Genomic DNA, 22,776 nt, shown 5'->3' on the forward strand with positions numbered 1-22,776 from the left:
ATGGCCAGCTATTTTTCAAGGCAAGACTTCAAAACACTTTCTGCTATGGTTTGAGTAGGAGTTATTGTACATTTATTGTTATGGCCACTGGCCAGCACAAAACAACAGACCAGTGCAAGTCCTTGAGTAGGGGTTGTTAGAGTAAGTCATCCATCCATTTAAGTTTGTACATAAATCTCCTCACAAATTGACTGCAGCTGTTCTCTTAATTATGTCAGTATCTCACCAGAGTTTTCCTGTACTCCTCCCTTACATCAGAGTAGTGACTCCTTACTGATATCTTTTTTAAAATTCCACCCAAGTAGTACCATTTCATCCTCTGACATAGTCCAAACTGTATAACAAACAATGGCCAATTATTCATGCACGAGGTTGCTTCTGACTTGCAGTGGAGCGATATAAGCCGAACTTTAAAATGGTTGTCGAAGGTTTTCACGGACAGAGTTCATAGGTTCTTGTAGGTTATCCGGGCTGTGGTCTTGGTATTTTCTTTCCTGACGTTTCACCAGCAGCTGTGGCAAGCATCATCAGAGGAGTAACACTGTCTCTCAGAGACACTGTCCTTCAGTGTTACTCCTCTGAAGATGCCTGCCACAACTGCAGCCGAAACGTCAGGAAAGAAAATACCAAGACCATGGTCACACAGCCCGGATAACCTACAAGAACCTTTAAAATGGTTATTCATGGCTTCAGATTACTGCTGTAAAATCTGACGTTTTAGTTTATTCATTGCAATTTTAGCTCACAGTAGCCGCAGAAGCCCACAACTATTGAGCCCTCCCGCCATCATCGTCTTTTGTTGTGTTTGCTGCTCTATGCCCCAAGCCCGCCCATCGGACATCTGCACGTTGCTCCTTTGATGGGGAAGGGGGAACAAAGGGTTACTCCTGTGAAAACAGCAGCCATTGTGAAAATGCAAATAGGTGGCCAAATTGCTCTCTTGGTGTGAACTTTCCGGCAGACGGGGACCACTTTTTATTTTTCTTTAAAGCTGCTAATATAGTGATTTTCTGGAGCTGGAGGATTGCGTGGAGGGGATGAAGCGAGGGGGGAAAGTGGGGGGGAGGGTTCCAAGGGGGAAAGGGACAGAGGCAAGCTGGGAAAGGGAAGAACAGCCGGAGAAGAAAAATGTTTTAAAAGGGAGAAAAGAGAAAGGGAGTAGGTAACGGGGATTTGTAAAAGTTTCAAAAAAGAAGAGAGTGAGAAGGCGAAGAGGAAGAAGAGCCGTCGGAAGTGGAGAGGAGAAGTAGCTTGCTGGCATTTTGCTGGGCGCCCTCTGTTCCCTCAGATCTCTCCCTCCGTGCCGCAAGCCGGGCTGGCTGCTGCTGGAAGGAAGCTGCCAGCCAGGCCTGTGCTTTCCGCAACCCTTGTAGTGGCTTGCCTTCTCTGAAGAAGCCCACGGGCAGCTGCTGGCTTCCCTGCCGAGCCCCACCCCCAGCCGCCACCGCTGCCACTGCCTTTCTCACCCTGCACCCTGCTCTGGCTGAGAGCAATCCGCCAAGCAAGCCAAATGGGTCACCCCAGTCTACATGCTGTAATAATAATAAAACACACACACACACCCTGAAACTAAAACTGGAAAGCTGTAGGTTTCCAAACTCTTTCAGCCAAGACGCTTGGAGGATTTTTGCTTGGAGGGTGGGAAAGGGGGACGGGATTATCGGCGTTATGTGACCTTCTCCAATTGGTGTTTGCAGAGGGAAAGGATTGCTGGAGAGAGAGGAGAGTGGGAGGAATGACAGGAAGGAGGGGCAGGAGGGGAGGGGAGAATTGATCCGAATCCTGGGAGTTTTTCATGGAAAAAGGGCGCATTGAAGGCGGGGCAGAATCCAGGTTAGCAGCAAGACAAGTTTCTGATAATGCGGAGGTAAGGCCGATTTTGTGCTCAAACCCAAAGCAGTCATGAATAATTAAAAATTAGCCGTGGGGCAACACAGCCTGGAAAGCTCAGCAAATCGCCATGAATAGTTGACCAATGTATACATAGTTACACATTTTACACATCTCACAGAAACAATGATAAATCTAACATTGCATTTAACCCTGTTGGTTGAATGGTATTCAGTTTATGTATGTAAAATGCCTCTTGTTGATGCAGGCATTCTAACACATTTACTTTATTATTTTTGAATTTCTCTTTTTTTAAAATGGATATACACACAAATTTTATGTCATCTGGGTTATGTTTCATATCTATAAAATGTTCTGTGAGTGGTGCCTCTAAGATTTGATTTTTTATCCTTGACACATGCTCCAAGATATGTTTCTTAATAGGGCATCAAGGATAAAAAATCATTTCTGTGAGATGTGTAAAATGAGCAACTATGTATACATTGCTTGTTATACAGTTTGGACTATGTTAGAGGATGAAGTGGTACTACTTGGGTGGAATTTTAAAAAAGATATCAGTAAAGAGTCACTACTCTGATGTAAGGGAGGAGTACAGGAAAACTCTGGTGAGATACAGACATAATTAAGAGAACAGCTGCAGTCAATTTGTGAGGAGATTTACGGTAACTGTGAATGTTGGATATCACATACCAGCGAAAAAGAGGCTTCGGCACAAAACAGCATTGTCTGCCTTGATAAATATAACTAATCTGCTGGGGTAAGTTAAAACTGTGTTAAGGTTAAATTACATAAACTGATGTATTCATGTATGTAATTTTTGTTTGAAATTTTTGGTTTAAAGCAACAGGAGCAAAGTCAAAAGCTCAAGATTTTCCTGGTCAAGATTTTCCTGTACGGCAGCAGCAGACTTCTGAGGAAGCTCAGGCGATTAGCGAAACAAGGATCAGATTCGTGAAATCTTTTAAACTTGCATAGATTGCTGCAACTTGTATAAATTGTTTTGCTGCATAACTGGAATCTTTTGTTGGAAACCACGTTTTTGAAACCACATAAAACCTTCTTATCCAGTGCATCAGTGGTACTTTTTGTGTGTTCCAGGTACCACTCCCTTTTTGTATTGAATACCACCTGGAGGTTGGCAACCTGAATGTATAGTCTTAGGGAGTATGCATTTGCTAGGGAGTAAGTCCTGTTATATTCTGCCTAGGAATGTTTCAGCTTGTTGCCCCGTGAGACATCCCATACAGTCTTGGATCCTTCTTTCCTAATCTCCCCACAGACCAAAGGGAGCAGAAGGAGACTTGATGCATTCCACCCCACTGACACAAATCATTACCCGGAAGGAAGAGCAGCCAAACCAAAGGCTTCATTGCGGGCTCCGGAAGAGGTCAAACCTGAGGAAAGAAAGTGGATTATCTCTCATTCACTTTGTTTCTTTATCACCTTGTTTTGTATCATTCACCAAATAGTAGGAGGAGGAAGGAACTGGGCCCATAGAAGGGGGCTAGATCTCAGTGGGTGGGCAACAACCTACCACTTGTTTTCTGTTTCCCCTTGCCACAAAGAACCAGAAATTCAGAACACACCTATCATCCAATCCAGAAATCTGGCCATTTGCACAACATTTCTGTTTAGAAAAAACCCTTTGCAAGCATACTGACCTGCCAGGAGGAGCTCAGGCTTTAACAAACATTTTATTTATTTGTTTATTTATTCATTTACCTCATTTATTCCCTGATGTCTTTACAACCATTATGTCTTTACAACCACCCTGCGAGGCAGGTTAGACTGAGAATGTACACCTGGCCCAAAGTCACCCAGCTAGGGTTTCCAGGTCCCCTCTGGCTACTGTTTGGGGGGGGGGGTAGGGCTGCCACATTCAGCAGATCTTGGGGTGGAGCATGGGGAGGACAGGGACATCAGTGAGGTACAATGCCATAGAGTCTGCCCTCCCAAGCATCCATTTTCTCCAGGGGAAATGATTTCTGTAATTTGGAGATGAGCTGTAACTCCAGGGGATTCCCCAGGTCCCACCTGGAGGTTGGCATCCTTACACAAGCAAGCTTCCAATGCAGAGCATGGATTTGAACCTGAGTCTCCTAGATCCCAGTCTGACACGCTAAACACTACATCACACTAGCTGACAGTGCACATATGGGTACATGAATGTCCTTCACCCCCGGGAAATAAAAACCCACCACCTTGAAGTCGGTAACATTTCCCCTCTCCTGCCCAAATTCCCCCTCCACAGGCTCTGCCCCCAAATCTCCAGAAATGCCTCTGCCCAGAGCTAGAAGCTCTAGTCCCATCCCCCTTTCCCCACTAAAAACAGCAACAACGAAAAGGGCAGGAGATCGTTTTTCATACACCATTTGGACCATTGAAACGTGAAGTTAAACCACTCACCAGCCCAGTGAGTCCAACTCGATCCTGCCTAGATCTCACTTGTGGTTCCTGCCTCCTTCTCCGCAGTCAAATGGGACTGCAACATGAGACACAGGGTGGACCCTCCAAGGATCTTTTGCGCCTTGCAGCCAGGCAAGGCCTTTTGGCCTATCCCCCCACGACAAGAGGGGTCTTCTGCTGTCCCACCTGCTGGGTCTTCCTTGGCCTCCCTTGCTGTCACCTGGCGGGTGCAAAGACACCTGGTGCTAGGCAGGCCAACCAGCGGTACTGGAAGGGTGCCTCCTCCCCTTTGAATAGACCTTGCAGATCCCGTCACTACCCTCCCCTAAGCAGAACTGGATTTGCATGTGGGGTGAAAACGACTCTCTGTGCAATTCAGTGACTTGCTGCAAATACATTGTTGATTTTAAATAGCAGATGCCCTGGGGAGCCTTAAACTTGGTGGGGGTAGGGCTGAGGGTAAGATATGTGGTTTTCTGAGTAGAGGGTGGCATACCAGCATTTTAAGACTCACTGCCTCTGGTTGGTAAAGAACAGGAAATTGTTCTTTATAACCAAGACCACACTCCTAGATACTGTGTTTTGAGTATAGGGGGTGAGGATGGAGTTGGTTATAAAGGTCAAAAATGCATGGTCGCTTTATTCCCTGTTTCAGCCAGGATTCAGCCCGGATCGAACACACGTTCGGCGAAAACGCATGCGGTCGATCCTGGCTGCATCCTGGCTGAAACAGGGAATAAAGGAGGCTAAAGCGACATGCGTTTTCGCCCAAAAAACCCATCTGGCTCTTTAAAAAAAACTACTTGAGGCTAAAAAAATAAGCTTAATTGGAGGAACTTCATTTCATTTGCATAGATTTTGATCAAGATTTATTTCCCACCCTGGGGTGGCTAACAACCAAAAATAATACAACCAGTTAATCTAACATACTATAATATATATAACTATAATTTAAAACCTTATTAATTTTTAAATTCCAGTTGATCCCTTAACATTAATAACAATGACAGGGATAACCAGTTGCGGGTGGGGGGAGGAGGAGGAGAGAAAGGGAAGGGAAGGCAGAACCAAAACATATTGAAAACAACTGTGGAAATGGAAATAAGGGTAGGGGTGGGGAGGCCAGCTAACATGGATTAAACTCTGCTTTGGATCTGTCCAGTTATTTATAAATAGCAACAAGTATCAAGCATTAATTCTTATGTAATCATCCACAGGAATCATGTTTTCAATATCCATTTAACATTTGGAAATTCTTAAAATTCAATAAATTAATTATAAATCTTATAACTTTTAAAATTCTTAAAAGCATTAATAAAATCCAAAAAAAAGTATTTAAAAATATATTTAAAAATGTATTTATAAGAGTGTTTAGAAATGTATTTTAAAATGTATTTAAAAATGTATCTAAAATAATTACAACTAAATAAGTTTATACAGAATACTTACCACAGTAGATTTTAGCATTCACACCTGGTAAAGACTATTTAAAGTCAGGTGAATGGCACTAACAAAAAAGAAAAAAGGTGACTATGGGTCATCCTCATGAACAGCAAATCTGCAGTCAGGTAGGATATATATCACTTTGATTTATTATATTAAATGCACAGGGGTGGGTTTCAGAGAAAATTGTATTTCATTGATATGTAATTGTAATGTTGTTAATATTTTAGAGATATTATTGCACAGTCTGAGGAAGCATATTGCACTTTTATGCGAAACAAGGAGATATAACCGGGAACTTGTCATCATTTACGTGCCATATATATCATAACAACAAAAGCGCATAGCCATAGAAGCTAGCGTTTAAAATCGGCTCAACCAGCAGTAAAGGCGATAGAATCATCGGATTGGTCTACGCGGGATCAGCTGACCGCGATTGAGAACACTTTGAATTCGCATTGCCTGATTTGTGGCGAAGTATAACACATCTTAAGGACTTTATGGACCTTGCTGCTGGTCGTAAGAAATATTCCCCCTGGGGGTATTATAACTTGGAATAATTGTATTACAAAGAAAAAAACTGTGTAAATGCATACAAGCCTAATTGACATTGATTTCAGGCTGTTTGTAGTTTAGAACTTAGTTATATAGTGTTAAGCATATACAGTGTGCATATTGCAGTAACATATTAGTAAAAGTGCATATGTTAAAGAAAATTAGTGGCTGTGTACTGAGATCATTTCCTTAGGGATTCACTAACCTTATATCAGTACACCTCCAGTTTATAGTATTTACAAATGGCCACTTGGGTAGATACTTTTGCTTATAATGATAATGACAAAAATAGAATTCTGGAAAAAGTACCCCCCCTTAGGGGAGTAGACTTGCCTACAAGTGAAGGTTTTGATAAGCTTTATAATTTGGCAAAACGGGAAACTCGCAATGAGTTACATGCATCCACCCTTAAGGAGTACATTAAAGAGAACATGATTCCTCGTGGTTTGAGGATTAATAAAGCACCCACCCTTTTTAGGGAAAATAATGACTTTAAAAAGAAATGGGTCACAATTCTGAATAAGTGCTCACTGGACCTTATGATCCTTATAATAGAACAGGCAAATGAAGAAATATCTCTATTGAAGGAGGATATAAAAAAGCAGCTGGAGAAGGTTAAGGATGATTTGGATATTTCCACGTTTGATAATAAATTGAAACAATTTGAAGAGGAGCTAAAAAACTATAAGAAAAATATTAGAAGCAATAAGATCAATAAGTTAACTAGAGACTCCACCGACTATAAAAACAATCAGGTCTACCCATGGTTAAATAACACCAAAGAGAATACGTCTCAGTTCCAAAATAGGCGCAGACCTCAATACAGAACGGAGCAATCTTCCCGCTCGGAAAGCGATTCGTCGAGTCTATCCAGTAGAACTTCTTATCGCGAGTACGAGCTGAGACCACGTAATCAAGGAGGAAGAGGTAATATGCAGTATTTTCCCCAACGCCGCGCACGGCGGAACCAATTCAATTAGTAATTAACCTCTCTGACAAACATCTCACTAGAGATGAAATGCGTGTGCTTAATTTAGGGCTAGGCTTTGTGCCGAAGCCAAAATACTCATCGTTCCAAACAAGGGTGGAGATATTTAAATTAATAAGACTTATAAAATTAAAAGAATATTTTGGAACCACATCATTTGAACAAGATATATCCACTTTTCGTGTTAAATCCACATTCATTCCTCCCAATCAAAGTCATTGCATTTCCACTTTTCAAACAGTAATATTAAGGGAAATTGAAAAGGCAGAAAAAAGACATAGAGATTGGTCACAAGCAAATTTTTCTTCACGAGATTGGGAAGCTGTCCATAATTTAAGTAATGACCCCAATATAGTCATTAAAAAAGCAGATAAAGGAGGAGCTACGGTTATTTTGAATAGAAGTACTTATTTGGAGGAGGTACAACGTCTACTTAGTGATATAGAGTCTTATAAAAAGTTAGCGGGAGATCCCACTGCAGAAACCATGCGGGTTATCCGCATGGTTGTACACGGGGCATTAGCCCAGGATTACATTTCCAAACGGCTTGCGGATTATTTAATTAATTCATATCCCCGCACTCCAGTATTTTACTGTCTACCAAAAATACATAAAAATATATACCCTCCTCCAGGACGCCCCATTGTATCTGGAACAGCATCAGTATTAGATCCAATAGCTCAATATTTAGAAAGCATTTTACACCCCTTTTCTATTAGAACTCAATCTTACATACAAGACACCAAACAATTCATTCAAAAGGTAGAAGGAATTTTAGTTCCTGAGGGATACATGTTAGCATCTATAGATGTAAATGCATTATACACTAGCATTCCTTTGGAAGAGGTACGCTCAATCATTGCAGAATTGTTATGCAGCAGAGATATTGATGTACCACCCACTCACTTCTTATTGGAACTTTTGGATTTGGTTTTTGATAGAAATTACTTTAGATTTGATCAACATTATTATTTACAGACTAGGGGAGTTTCAATGGGCTCAGCATGTGCCCCTTCTATAGCTAACATATTTATGATTTTTTTTGAAAAACAGTTTATTTACAGCAATCCCATATACATACAACATGTTCATACATTCATTAGGTTTATTGATGACATTTTTATTATTATACGTAATCAAGACACATATACACAATTCATACAAAACATTAACAATAGTCATAATAACATTAAATTTACAGGCAATATTTCACCCACTATGATCCCATTTTTGGACACAGAAGTGTTTATTAATACAGAAGGTAAAATAGCTGTACGTGCCTACAGGAAAAACACTGATAAGAATGCACTTTTGAATTATGGCTCTTTCCATCCTTCTCACCTAAAAAATAGCCTTCCATACAGCCAATTTATCCGCCTCAAAAGAAATTCATCAAGAGAGCAAGATTTTATAACAGCTGCTAAAGAATTGAAGGGATCATTGATGATTAGGGGATATCCTGAACAAATTGTAGAAAGAGCATTTCACAGGGCCAAAGTGACAAATCGGAAACAGCTTTTACAAGATAATAAAATCAATGAGAATAAATCAATATCTTTTTCCTTAACATATACACATTTAGCTCCAGCAATAAAAGCTATAATATATAAAAATTGGCACATAATCAGTGACATCTCTGGATGTAATTTTCTACCCAAAATAGGTTTAAAAAAAACTTCAGCAATTAAGGATCATCTTATACAGTCTGACTTTAGCATAAAAGAGCATGTTCAACCAATTATTAAGGGTCATTTTTCATGTGGACATTGTGTCCAATGCCATTTATCATTACCTGTGAAAGAATTTGTTTGCCAACAGACAGGCTTCAGATTTGTGCTCAAATCCTTTACAAACTGTAATTCAAAGGGGATAATTTACATCATTAAATGTGCCTGTAATTTAATTTACATTGGCAAAACCCTTAGGGCATTAAAATATAGAATAGGGGAGCACAGGTCCAGAATTCGGAACAAGGTATTAGAGGCCCCCATGATCCCCCATTTTATAGAAAAAGGACATAGAGATACAGATTTACAATTTTTTGCCATTTGGCAAATACAGAAAGGCCCCTATATTAATGCTGAAAGAATTTTATGTCAGCAAGAGGCACGGTTCATTCATTTATTTCAATCAATCCATCCCCAAGGATTAAACTCTGCTTTGGATCTGTCCAGTTATTTATAAATAGCAACAAGTATCAAGCATTAATTCTTATGTAATCATCCACAGGAATCATGTTTTCAATATCCATTTAACATTTGGAAATTCTTAAAATTCAATAAATTAATTATAAATCTTATAACTTTTAAAATTCTTAAAAGCATTAATAAAATCCAAAAAAAAGTATTTAAAAATATATTTAAAAATGTATTTATAAGAGTGTTTAGAAATGTATTTTAAAATGTATTTAAAAATGTATCTAAAATAATTACAACTAAATAAGTTTATACAGAATACTTACCACAGTAGATTTTAGCATTCACACCTGGTAAAGACTATTTAAAGTCAGGTGAATGGCACTAACAAAAAAGAAAAAAGGTGACTATGGGTCATCCTCATGAACAGCAAATCTGCAGTCAGGTAGGATATATATCACTTTGATTTATTATATTAAATGCACAGGGGTGGGTTTCAGAGAAAATTGTATTTCATTGATATGTAATTGTAATGTTGTTAATATTTTAGAGATATTATTGCACAGTCTGAGGAAGCATATTGCACTTTTATGCGAAACAAGGAGATATAACCGGGAACTTGTCATCATTTACGTGCCATATATATCATAACAACAAAAGCGCATAGCCATAGAAGCTAGCGTTTAAAATCGGCTCAACCAGCAGTAAAGGCGATAGAATCATCGGATTGGTCTACGCGGGATCAGCTGACCGCGATTGAGAACACTTTGAATTCGCATTGCCTGATTTGTGGCGAAGTATAACACATCTTAAGGACTTTATGGACCTTGCTGCTGGTCGTAAGAAATATTCCCCCTGGGGGTATTATAACTTGGAATAATTGTATTACAAAGAAAAAAACTGTGTAAATGCATACAAGCCTAATTGACATTGATTTCAGGCTGTTTGTAGTTTAGAACTTAGTTATATAGTGTTAAGCATATACAGTGTGCATATTGCAGTAACATATTAGTAAAAGTGCATATGTTAAAGAAAATTAGTGGCTGTGTACTGAGATCATTTCCTTAGGGATTCACTAACTGCCAGGTAGTAGCAGGAGATCTCCTGCTAATTCAACTGATCTCCAGCTGATAGAGATCAGATCACCTGGAGAAAAATGGCCACTTTGGCGATTGAACTCTATGGCACTGAAGTCCCTCCCCTCCCCAAACCCCGCCCTCTTCAGGCTCCGCCCCCAAAATCTTCCGCCGGTTGCGAAGAGGGACCTGGCAACCGTAAACATTAGCATCTCTTCCAAAGGCTTTTTCTTTCTTTCTTTCTTTCTTTCTTTCTTTCTTTCTTTCTTTCTTTCTTTCTTTCTTTCTTTCTTTCTTTCTTTCTTTCTTTCTTTCTTTCTTTCTTGCACATTTGCTCAGTTCAGACATTAAGTCAATCCCTGGTTTAAGGAATGGTCTGAATGCAAGCCATTTAGGGTTGCCAACCTCCAGGTGGCACCTGGAGATCTCCCACTAATACAGTTGATCTCCAGACAACATCAATTAATTCCTCTGGAGAAAATGGCTGCTTTGGAGGGTGGACTTTACGGCATTATACCCCACTGAGGTACAACCCAATCCAGGCTCCACCCCCAAAATCTTCAAGAATTTCCCTACCCAGGGCTGGCAACCCAGGAGACACTCCACCAATTTGCGAGTTACACAGAAGGAGATATACTGAGAAGGAAATTCACATGGACTGATGTTAAGGACATCAAAGCCAGATCTGAAGCCAGGATCTCTTTATGAAGCAAAGTTAGTCTTCGGTTCTTGTAGGCTATTCGGGCTGTGTGACCGTGGTCTTGGTATTTTCTCTCCTGACGTTTCGCCAGCAGCTGTGGCAGGCAACTTCAGAGGAGTAACACTGAAGGACAGTGTCTCTCAGTGTCAAGTGTGTTGGAAGAGTAATATATATAGTCAGAAGGGGGTTGGGTTTGCGCTGAATTATTGTCCTGCAAAGTATCAAAGGTAATGTGCTAATCATTGTCCCGTAAGTATCAAGATAATGTGCTAATGAGGGCGGGCTATGTTAATGTGAAACCATTGTATCCTGAAGTGAAGTGAAAGTTAGTCTTAATTATGGTTTCATGTGATGTCTCAGTGCAGAAATCCTGGCTTGTTTGCTGGCAATGCCATCTCGAGTTACAGAAAGACGATAGAGTCGAATTTATCATGACAAAGAAGGATTTGAGTGTTGCTCTGTGAGCCCAACCTGGATTTCACAAACTAACCATCTTTAAAATAAATGTCATGTCTGAACCAAGCCTTTATGTCATGGACTGGCTATCCATTTCCAAATTCTCGATAGAAATAAAAGATTATGCTCAATCCACTTATATCAGTGGGCTGCCCCTTTTCTATGGGCCCTGCTTCTTGCCTTTAATGTCACACAAGCTGCATTCAGGCCTCACAATACAATATTTGTTTTGCTTTGTATTTTCTTCATTACTACCCTGCCTTTCTCCTCAAACCCACTCCCATCGTTGCCTGTCCTCCATTTTAACATCTCCACAACTATGGGAGGAAAAAAATGTGTGGTTGGGCCATGGTCACCCAGCGAGTTTCCATATCAGAATGGGGAACTGGAATTTGGGTCTCTCTGATCCTAGTCGGACACGCTAACCACTACAACACTGTTTTTGTCAACTGATACTCAAAAACCATAAAAACGGCCAGTATATAAACCATGGTTGGACCCAGCTCCAGTTGGCTGTGATCGCTGCATGTAGATGCTCCACCAAGCCAGAATACATCAGCTGATACCAAACAGAGATTTCAGGCTGAGTCTGGAGCTGATTTGTGAACTTCAATTTGGAGTCATTTTGAATTGTTGCGGTTTGAGCATACCTTGGAGATATTGCGAGTTCGGTTCCATACTACCCCAATAAAGTTAATATTGCCAGAAAGCGAATCACACAATTTTTGTCTTGTTTTTGGTTTTTCATTGCATATAAAAGTTATGTTTCCACTCTAATGTGGTCTATTAAGTATGCAATAAGGATTATGTCTAAAAAAATGTAGGGTAAAGATAAAGGTAACACTAGTCCCCCTGTGCAAGCACCGGGTCATTTCTGACCCATGGGGTGACGTCACATCCCACTGTTTACTAGGAAGACTATGTTTACGGGGTGGTTTGCCAGTACCTTCCCCAGTCATCTTCCCTTTACCCCCAGCAAGCTGGGTACTCATTTTGCCAACCTCGGGAGAATGGAAGGCTGAGTCAACCTTGAACCGGCTACCTGAAACTGACTCCCGTCGGGATCAAACTCAGGTCGTGAGCAGAGCTTGGACTGCAGTACTGCAGCTTACCACTCTGTGCCACGGAGCTCTTAAAAAATGTACTGTAATATTAATGAAAAAGTTTGAAATATCTCAAGAATTACCAAAATGTAACACAGAGACACAAAGTGAGACAAATGTTGATAGACTTGCTCAAAAATGCAACATCTGTGAAACGCAATAAAACAAGGTTCAAATGCAGGACTAGTTTAAATGCAGGACTAGTATTTTTTTTCACAAACATGCCATCAAAAATAAAAGAAGAAGAGGGGGTTGTCTTACAGTCCCATACAAGTTATAGTTATGTCCAAAAATATATTTGTGTGTGTGTAGCATTTTTAAAGGGCTCATCTTACATTCAGGGTCATCTACCTTTTGAGTAAAGAAGGTAAATTTCTGTGTGTTGGGCTGGAATTAAAGGGTTGAAGTAGACAGTAGCAGTTACCTTTCTTTAAATATTCCCCTATCTTAATCCCAGAGAAGAAGAGGATCCCATTGTGAACACACATGAAGCTGCCTTATTCTGAAATCAGACTCTTGGTCCATCAGAGTCAGTATTGTCTACTCAGACCAGCAGCAGCTCTCCAGGGTCTCAGGCAGAAGTCTTTCACATCACCTACTTGCCTGGTTCCTTTAACTCAGTGGTTCCCAACCTTTTTTTGACCAGGGACCACTAAGACTTTTTTGTTCAGTGCAGGGACCCCAAGGTTCAAAATAAAAATTCCGAGAATTTGAAAATAAACTTTAATCATTACTGTTAGTTAAACATTAAACTCAGAATAATATTTGAATATATATATTTTTATAATAGAGAACTTTTAATTGAAAATATTAATTTATTATGGGTTTATAACTTTCTTTCGCGGACCTTAATTTAGTTCTCGCGGACCACTGGGGGTCCATGGACCCCCGGTTGGGAACCAGTGCTTTAACTGGAGATGCTGGGGATTGAACCTGGGACCTTCTGAATGCCAAGCAGATGCTCTACCACTGAGCCACAGCCCCTCCCCATGTGATTGGAATAGCAAATCTGATATGCTCATCAAGAATACAAGGGCTTCCCTCACTTTACCACCTCTCTGAACTCACCTAGTTTCAGGCCATGTTGGTCTGTAGTAGAAAAGCACAATTCAAGTCCAGTACCACCTTCAAGACTGACAAGATTTCCAGGGTTTGAGCTTTAGAGAGTCAAAACTCCCTTCGTCTTGTTCTTCTCACCGTATCGCTGATCACACAAGTGGACCCCCAAACCACTTGCTTCATCACATCAATTTGTCTGTCTGTCATCTTGATTTTATCCAGACATGCATGACATCCCAGAGCAGCAAACATGCTTCTTGAGTCATTGAATCGTGCAACAACCCATTGAGGTAGGTTAGGTTGAGAGAGGGCAGCTGGCCTCTATGGCTAACGATACACAAGGGTTTCCAGCTCCGGCCTGGGAAATATCTGGAGATTTTGTGGGTGGAGCCTGAGGAGGGAGGGGTTTGGGAAGGAGCGGGACTACAGCGGGGTATAATGCCATATCGTTCACCTTTCAAAGCACCCATTTTCTCCAGGGACACTGATCTCTGTCACCTGGAGTGCTAGGAATTTCATAGTATACATTTCTCAGGCTCATCAAAGCTGGTTCGGGAGATGCTATTTGCCCAATTTGGGAACTTCAGATTGGGTGTCAATGGGCTACACGTAAGATTCCCCTGTGGATCAAATAGCAGCTCCCAAGGGAAGTTTCCTGTTGGGGAAGTGTGCCTGGAGGGGAAGGCTTAAGCTCTCTCTCCCTATTCTTCCTGGCCCCTGATCCAAATTGGTCCCCATTCATCAGAGGACCTAAGTTTCAACTAGGAATTCCCCTCACATAATTATTCGATGAGATCCTGTCCAAATTGAGGAAACCCTGACTGAATCATGTGGCTAGGCACTAAATATAGATCTGAACCTTGGTCTCCCATCCGAGTCCAATGCTCTAATCACTATACCTTATTGGCTGCCTGCCACTGTCATATTTAGTTTGGCCTAACACAAAACATGTAGCAATCCTATCCTACATGCGGGTCACAGAGGCCAAAGCCACACTGCGTTATAAAATTAGTCCTAGATGCAAAATGGAAGGCCTTCTGAAGGAGGGAATCAGCCATTCCTTCTCCTAGCTGTGCGGTTTGAGGTGGTTGCTTGTGAGACTCAAGAGTTAACCGTACCTGTGGCAATAACACATTGCACTGTTGCATGCAAACCTTCCTCAGCGAGCTCTCTGCAAGTCCCCCAGGCGGTGCAAACAAGAGAAACAGAATGTCAAGGCCCTGTATCTATCACAGGAACTTCCCCTTTGCCACACTGAGTGAGCAGCATAACATGCAAGCGCCATCTGTTTCTGATCCTTCAAGGTTGGTTGGGTCTCTCTGGTTCTGGTGGAGGTCCAAGAAGTTGTGTATCTCATCTGACTCATTCTCCTGTCCCCACCCAAGAGGACCTGGTGCAGTTTTATGTATTATGAGGATAGCTCATAGATCAGCAATAAAACACATAGAAGCAGAAGAAGCAGCAGAAGAAGAAGAGTTGGTTTTTATATGCCGACTTTCTCTATCACTTAAGGGAGACTCAAACCGGCTTACAATTGCCTTCCCTTCCCCTTCCCACAACAGACACCCTGTGAGGTAGGTGGGGCTGCAAGAACTGTAACTAGACCAAGGTCACCCAGCTGGCTTCGTGTGTTGGAGTGGGGAAACAAATCCAGTTCACCAGATTAGCCTCCGCCACTCATGTGGAGGAGTGGGGAATCAAACCCCATTCTCCTGATCAGAGTCCACCGCTCCAAACCACCACTCTTAACCACTACACCACGCTGACTCTCTTTTGACACATGAGCCATTCTATACATTCCTTTTGGTGTTGAAAGGCTGTTGTTTTGTTTCTAAAGATGGAGGTTTTCCCTAACACCAAATATCCCCAGATTCTGTATATTCTGGAACCCTGGGTAGAGGGAAAGGAAAAGCCCGGCTCGGTCTTGATGAGAAGGTTGCAACCAATCCTGCAAGACTGTGCATAGGAATGGCTACACTCGATCTTCCTTATGATTCAGGTACTTTTGCATGGAACATAGGAACATAAGAAAAACCCTGCTGGATCAGACCAAGTCCATCAAGTCCCGCAGTCTGTTCACACGGTGGCCAACCAAATGCCTCTAGTCTAGGAAGCCCACAAACAAGACAACTGCAGCAGCTTTATCCTGCCTGTGTTCAACAGCACCTAATCTAATAGGCATGCATCTCTGATTCTGGAGAGAATAAGTATGCATTATTACTTATATCCATTTTGACTAGTAGCCGTGAATAGCCCTCTCCTCCATGAATATGTCCACTCCCCTCTTGAAGCCTTCCAAGTTGTCTAAAAAACAGATGTCTAAAAATGCCCAGTTCTTCCCCCATGGCAGCTGGAATTTAAAAAGAACCAGGGGATTCTCAGCAACCCATCAGACGATCTGCTTGCTATCTTGAAAACTCAAATGTCCTGCTCTGTGCCTTGATCAGAACCTTGCAGAACCTTCCTATCTTTCTCCCCCCATGTTTTAGTTGGTTAGTCGGTTTGTTTTGTTGCGATCATGCCCCTCATGAGAACTGGGAAGCCAGAAGGACGTATCTGCAATGCCGAGTGTTTCCTGACTGGGTGGCAATGAAGCAGTTCTAAAACCGAGAGGGTCTTATTACTGCTGATTCTAACACCCTACAGAATTGGGAGCGGAAAAGCCAATCCACCCAGAGTGCCAGGGAGGGCTCACCTTACCTGTGAATGCTGATGTCCTGAGATAGTCTGAAGTACTGCTCACAGTTTAGAAATGAAACTATTGAAGTTGCCACTTTGAGAAAATAAAATGATAAGCCAGCAGAAGTGCAGACTTTTCCCCCTTTTCAGTTTCACTATCTGTTTTTTTTTTTTGGGGGGGGGGTTGTAGTAACTGGCATCAAGGATATATTTGTTTAATCAAGTTTCTCTTTTTTGGATTGCCTTTATGTCGTCGGCCAATCTATTACATGTGTCAGGATTTCAGCAGAAGAGCAAAACTCTGGGCCAGTTACCTCCTTAAAGACCAACAAGATTTCCAGGGTATCAGCTTCAAGAGTCAAGGCTCCCTTCCTCAAATTTTCAGCAAATGCTTTAATGAGATGCTAGCACAAGGTTGTCATGCCAGGGGGTTGTGGCAAACAGAAGCTGTGTATTGCAGAGTCCAATGAGAGTATGGTTACCAACCTCCAGGAGAAGCTTGGAGATCTTCCGGAATTACAACAGATCTTCAGATGACAGAGATCAGATCCCCTGGAGAAAATGGCTGCTTTGGAGGATGGGTTGTATGGCATTATGCTCCACTGAGATGCCTCCTCTCCATAAAACCCACGCTCTCCAGGCTTTGCCCCCATATCTCCAGGAATTTATCAAACCAGAATTGGCAACCCTAAATAAGAGGGGCGCATTGTCCTCCCCTGGCATGAGACCTGGCTGAAACAAGCGGTTTGTGGATGGGGAGGAAACAGGCATAGAGGAAGTTCGGATTGAACCTCCCGCCCCCCAATCAACAAGTGTCCTTTTGGTTCTGTGGTTGTGTTGGTGGTTGAGAGGTAAAATTCTCACCTGCCATCGTCAGAAGCAGAAAACCCTGAAAACCCTGAACCAGGAGGCAACATCCAGGGAAGGCCTGGATTAGGGTTGCCAACCTCCAGGGAGTAGCTGGAGATCTCCTGCTGTTGCAACTGATCTCCAGCTGATACAGATCAGTTCACTTGGAGAAAATGGCTGCTTTGGCAATTGGACTCTATGGCATTGAAGACCCTCCCCTCCCCAAACCTGCCCTCCTCAGGCTCCGTCCCAAAATCCTCCCACCGATTGCAAAGAGGGACCTGGCAACCCTAGCCTAGATATAGACCCTTCATAGTAACCATGTGTGAGACAGGATGCTGGACGAGATGGACCACTGGTCTGATCCAGCAGGGCTGTCCTTATGTTCTTATGTTCCTTGGTGCTGTAAATCCTACCATTGTCCCCCAACCACATTTATCACTTGCTTTCTCCCATCTTTAGGTGTCATACATGGATGCTCACAGCAACCCTGTGAGGTAGGTTGAACCGAGAAACGGTGTCTGCTTTCACACATGCCAAATCATCCACTTTCCATCCACTTTCAATGCACCTTACAGCTGGATTTTACTGTGCAAAACAGCAAAATCCACTTGCAGACGATCGTTAAGGTGCATTGAAAGTGGATTGAAAATGCATTATTCAGGATGTATGAAAGTATGTCAAGATTGGCCCCACTAAGTGAGAGTCATAACTGTTGGGAGATTTGAACCCAGGTTTCTTCCATCTGGGTCTGAAAAACTAACCACCATATGATGGTGCCCCTCCCCATTGGCCCTTTGCAGTGATAGAGACAGAGATGGATTCGAATCCAGTAGCACCTTAGGGACCAACAAGATTTTGGGTGTATCCGCTTTCAGGAGTCAAACCTCCCTTTGTCAGTTGCAATGGAGATCTCTGAGTCCTTATATCTCAGCTGGATGCCTGACATTAAAAAAACCACAACACTCAAAAACCAGTGGGAGAACATTTTAACCTTCCAGGTCATTCCCTTGCTTACGTGAGAGCAGCGTTCCTCAACTACCGAAGCTTCCAAGGGGTGATTACAATGTGAGATTGCTGAACTTGAGTACATTCACAAGTTCAGAACAATGGACCTTCCAGGGCTGAAAAGGGACATCGGATTCTTATCTCACTACAGATGCTGATTTAATACTCCCAAGCATTTCTCCTCTACTCTAATCTACCTGATTACAAGGTGCACTGTACCTCTGCATCCTGAGTTCCTTCTTTGCAACACCCCTCCCACCTTCTGACTGGGATATAAAGGCTCAGAGATTAACATTCCCACTCGTATCTGATGAAGGGAGCTTTGACTCTCAAAAGCTTATACCTGAGTCTAGCTCTTCTCTTGCTTATCAGCATCGCTGACCTCTGAAACAAGGGACAGAGTTGTATTCAACTAGGCTGACTCTGGCTTTCCAGAGGAATCCCCAAACCTGGAGGAGCCTTGGCAGATTTGCACCCCTTCCTCTGAGCAAGGCAAAGTCAGGGGCAGCTATGGGCCAACCCATTAGGTCCCTTCGGGGCTTGCCTAACCAGCATGATTCAAGTCCATGCCTCCATCTAGTGGTTGCCAGAGTTATAGTGAAGTGGGCTTCACTATCGCAGATTCAGCATTTCTTTTATGCTTAAGAAACTTGCAAAGATTCAGCCCAGGATTCAGCCCAGGATTCTCTAACATAATATGGCAGGACGCTATCTGCCAAAACTGGATCCACCCCTGGAATAATCTTTCTCTAATGCGATAGGTAGAGCTACAGTAAAATGATTGACATCTTTTTTAAAAGGATTTATTTTTAAACACAAAACATACAAACATGAACCTATAAACATAATCAATCAGATTATTACATTATATAGGTATCTTACTGTAAAATTACATTTCAATTATTAACATCTTTGAGTTACACTTCTCTATGCGCTCAATATATTTTTCATATCTGATAATATATTTATTCTTAAACCTGTATTACCTAATTTTTATATTCTATTTCTATTCTTAATTTTAGCTATATAATATAAAAATACATTCCATTTTTTCATAAAATGATCCATTATGTATAAAATATGTTAGTTTTGCCATAGTTGCATATTCTGTTAGTTTGTTCATCTATTCAGCCAGCTCTGGATATATCTCTGCTTTCTGCGTTGCTGCCTATATCACTCTTGCTGCCGGATTGACATCTTTTCTAGTTTTATTTTACTTAGGTAAAACAGTGCCTTCCTCTCTCTGAAACCTTCTTGAATTATTTACAGGGCAATCCTAGACAGATTTACACCCTTCTATGCCCATGGAAGTCAATGGTCTTAGAAAAGCATAATGCTGCATGCAATCGTACTGTCCAACCACATTCGAGACAGTGTTTCCCAGAATCTGGGTCCCAACGTAAAAGGCGGTCACAGAGACTGTGAAAGTGGGCCTCAGACTTGACCAATTTAATTGATTTCTGCATGTTCTTTTTAAAATTGGGTCCACACACCATGAACATTGGGAATGGTGGGTCACCATACCAAATAGGCTGGGAACCACTGCTCTAGGGAATTTTTAAATTGTTGCTCCCTAGAACATCCCCATTATGAGTGCTACCATTTTGGGGTGGCTGTGTTAATTGGCTACATATACCAGACCAGGTATATTTGGACTGCTGGGCTGGACTGAGAGCCAGTGTGGTGTAGTAGTTAGGAGTGGTGGACACTCATCTGGAGAACTGGGTTTGATTCCCCCCTCCTCCACATGAGCGGCGGACTCTAATCTGGTAAACTTGGTTGGTTTCCCCACTCCTACACATGAAACCAGCTGGGTGACCCTGGGCTAGTCACAGTTCTCTCTGAACTCTCTCAGATGCACCCACCTCACAAGGTGTCTGTTGTGGGGAAAGGAAGGGAAGGCGATTGTAGGCTGGTTTGATTCTGCTTAAAAGGTAGAGAAAGTGGGCATATAAAAACCAACTCTTCTTCTTACCATACCAAAACATCCGGGAACCATTGCTCTAGGGAAGGTTAAAGTTCTTGCTTTTGCCATCTTGGGATGTGTGTGTATCTTATTGGGCATATATACCCATGTGCTGTTCTTTGAGGCAGTCTTTGCAGAACATAGCAGAAGAACCCACTCTGTAGAGGGAGGAAATAATTTCCCCTAGTGATTTGAATAAGAACTATTTCTCAACAGTTGTTCCCCATCAAATAGTTAGTATTTTGTCAACTCACAGGAACAATTGTGAATATCTGGCTGAGCTGTAGGAATAATTTATGAAAAAGAAGTTCTCTTTAATGAATGAATAATTATTTTTTGAAAAGAGTGTCAACAAGAAGTAACATTTGAAACGAGAATGGGATACGAGGCCAAAGAATCAAAAATGACGAGGAAAAGGTTGAAATCTCGCCTGCTTCTCTACTGCTTCTCTATCCCCTTTGGCACGTCCTCTGCCTTATTTGAAGGAGCTCTTTCTGAAGCCGGTCAGCGAGCTGGAACACTTCAGATCTTAAGTCTTTGCAGCTATGGAGAATCTGGTTTCCTGAAGAAAAAATGGGGATGCTCAGAGCCAAATGACACGTTGTATGGGGGTGCCATAATCAAGCTTTCCGAGGTGTACTTTAGGTTTATAAAGCATTTGGATTGGGGCCCAATCGTAATGTCCTTAGGCTCCTATTACAAAATAGCATGGTATAATATGAATCTGTGTCCTTCCCCCTCTTCCCAACACACACACACAAACACGCACAGCGATTAATAAAAAATTAAAGGTGACATATTTTAACTAGGAAAATACTTCACAGGAGTAGGCTTGCCAACCTCCCGGTGGGGCTTGGAGACCTCCCAGAATCCCAACTGATCTCCAGGCAACAGAGATCTGCTCCCTTGTAGAAAATAGCTACTTGGGAGGGTAGACTGTATGGCATTATACCCAGCTGAGATCCCTCTCCTCCCCAAACCCCACCCTCCCACGGCTCCACCTCCAATTCCAGGAATGAGCCCATATGGAGCTGGCAACCCTATGACCCTGAGTTATTCTGCATCTAATTTTCTCACTCAGTTCCATATCAGGTTGCCAACTCTAGGTTGGGAAATAACTGGAGATTTTGGGGGTGGGACATGAGGAAGATGATGTTTGGGTATAATGCCATAGAGTCCATCTTCCAAAGCGGCCATTTTCTCTGTTGTCTAGAGATCCATTGTAACAGCGGGAAATCTCCAGTCACCACCCAGAGATTAATTCCATATGCAGTGGTACACTTACCACCCTGTGCTGTGTCTTGGGGTCCAGAGGCAGCAGGAGCTGATGTGTCCTGGATGTGAGCTACGAACAAAGAAAGACACCTTTCAATCATTTCATTCTTCTCAATAGAACTCAGAATGAAAACCATGTAATCAGAGATGGACTATTTAAAATTTGGGAATCTTGTTCAAAGAAGAGTTACCCCCCCCCCATATCACCCTTAATGTCTCCTATAGAGGCATATTATGACAAATATGTGAGAAAAAACCATGATTATATAACATGGAGAAATGATAAATTTTCAAGAAGAAACTAAATTATGACAAACAATAAAGGCCAAAGGCAAAAATATACAATGGTTATTAAATTTACAACTTGTTTCAAGATTTTTAAAAGATTCAAACAGTGGGAGGAGCAAAAAAAAAGGAACTGAACGGATTCGAAAGGATTATAATGAAACAAAAGGATCATTTATTAGGATGAATCTATAAACTGTTCCTTCAATATGATACAGAAACAGGATAAGCCAAGACATGCATGGATGGATGCAGCATTTTGAGGAAGAAATACCCTTCCAACATTGGGAATCCTTATGGACTAAAAAAAATTAAATTCACAGCTAGCCAATCCCTAAGAGAAAACTGGTATAAGAGGTTCTACCAGTGGTACATTGCTCCAAAGGACATTGAGAAGATGGACAAGAATTATAAAGGGAAATGCTGGAAAGGAAAAAATATAGACAGACAGTACCTTTTACCATATGTGGAGGACGTGTAAAAAATAGAAGTAATGGAAAGAAATGCAGAAAATGCTGAAATTCAGAACATTTTAAAGATAAAATTTCCTATGGAAGCCAAATGTATGTTATTGGGCATTTTACCAAAACATATTTCAAAAACTCTGGAAAAACTGTTCAGATATATCATAACAGTGGTCAGAGTTACATTAGCAGTAAAATGGAAAGCAGAAGAGTGCCATGTTAGAGAAGACTGGGAGAGTAAACTGGCTGAATATGCAACAATGGCGAAACTGAGAAATTATGTCAACAGAAAAACCATTAAAGGGATTTCAAGAAAAATGGAATGCATATTACTTGTACTGCTCTTTCAAAAATCACCCTGATTATGAATGTATAGTGAAATGGGTTAGAAAAGAACCAAAACTTTAAAATGGGGGGGGGGGATTTCAGAAATATATAACAATTAGCAATATTGCAAGCGGTTTTATCTATTATATGC

This window comes from Euleptes europaea, chromosome 3, assembly GCF_029931775.1.
Source record: "Euleptes europaea isolate rEulEur1 chromosome 3, rEulEur1.hap1, whole genome shotgun sequence".
Lineage (NCBI taxonomy): Eukaryota > Metazoa > Chordata > Lepidosauria > Squamata > Sphaerodactylidae > Euleptes > Euleptes europaea.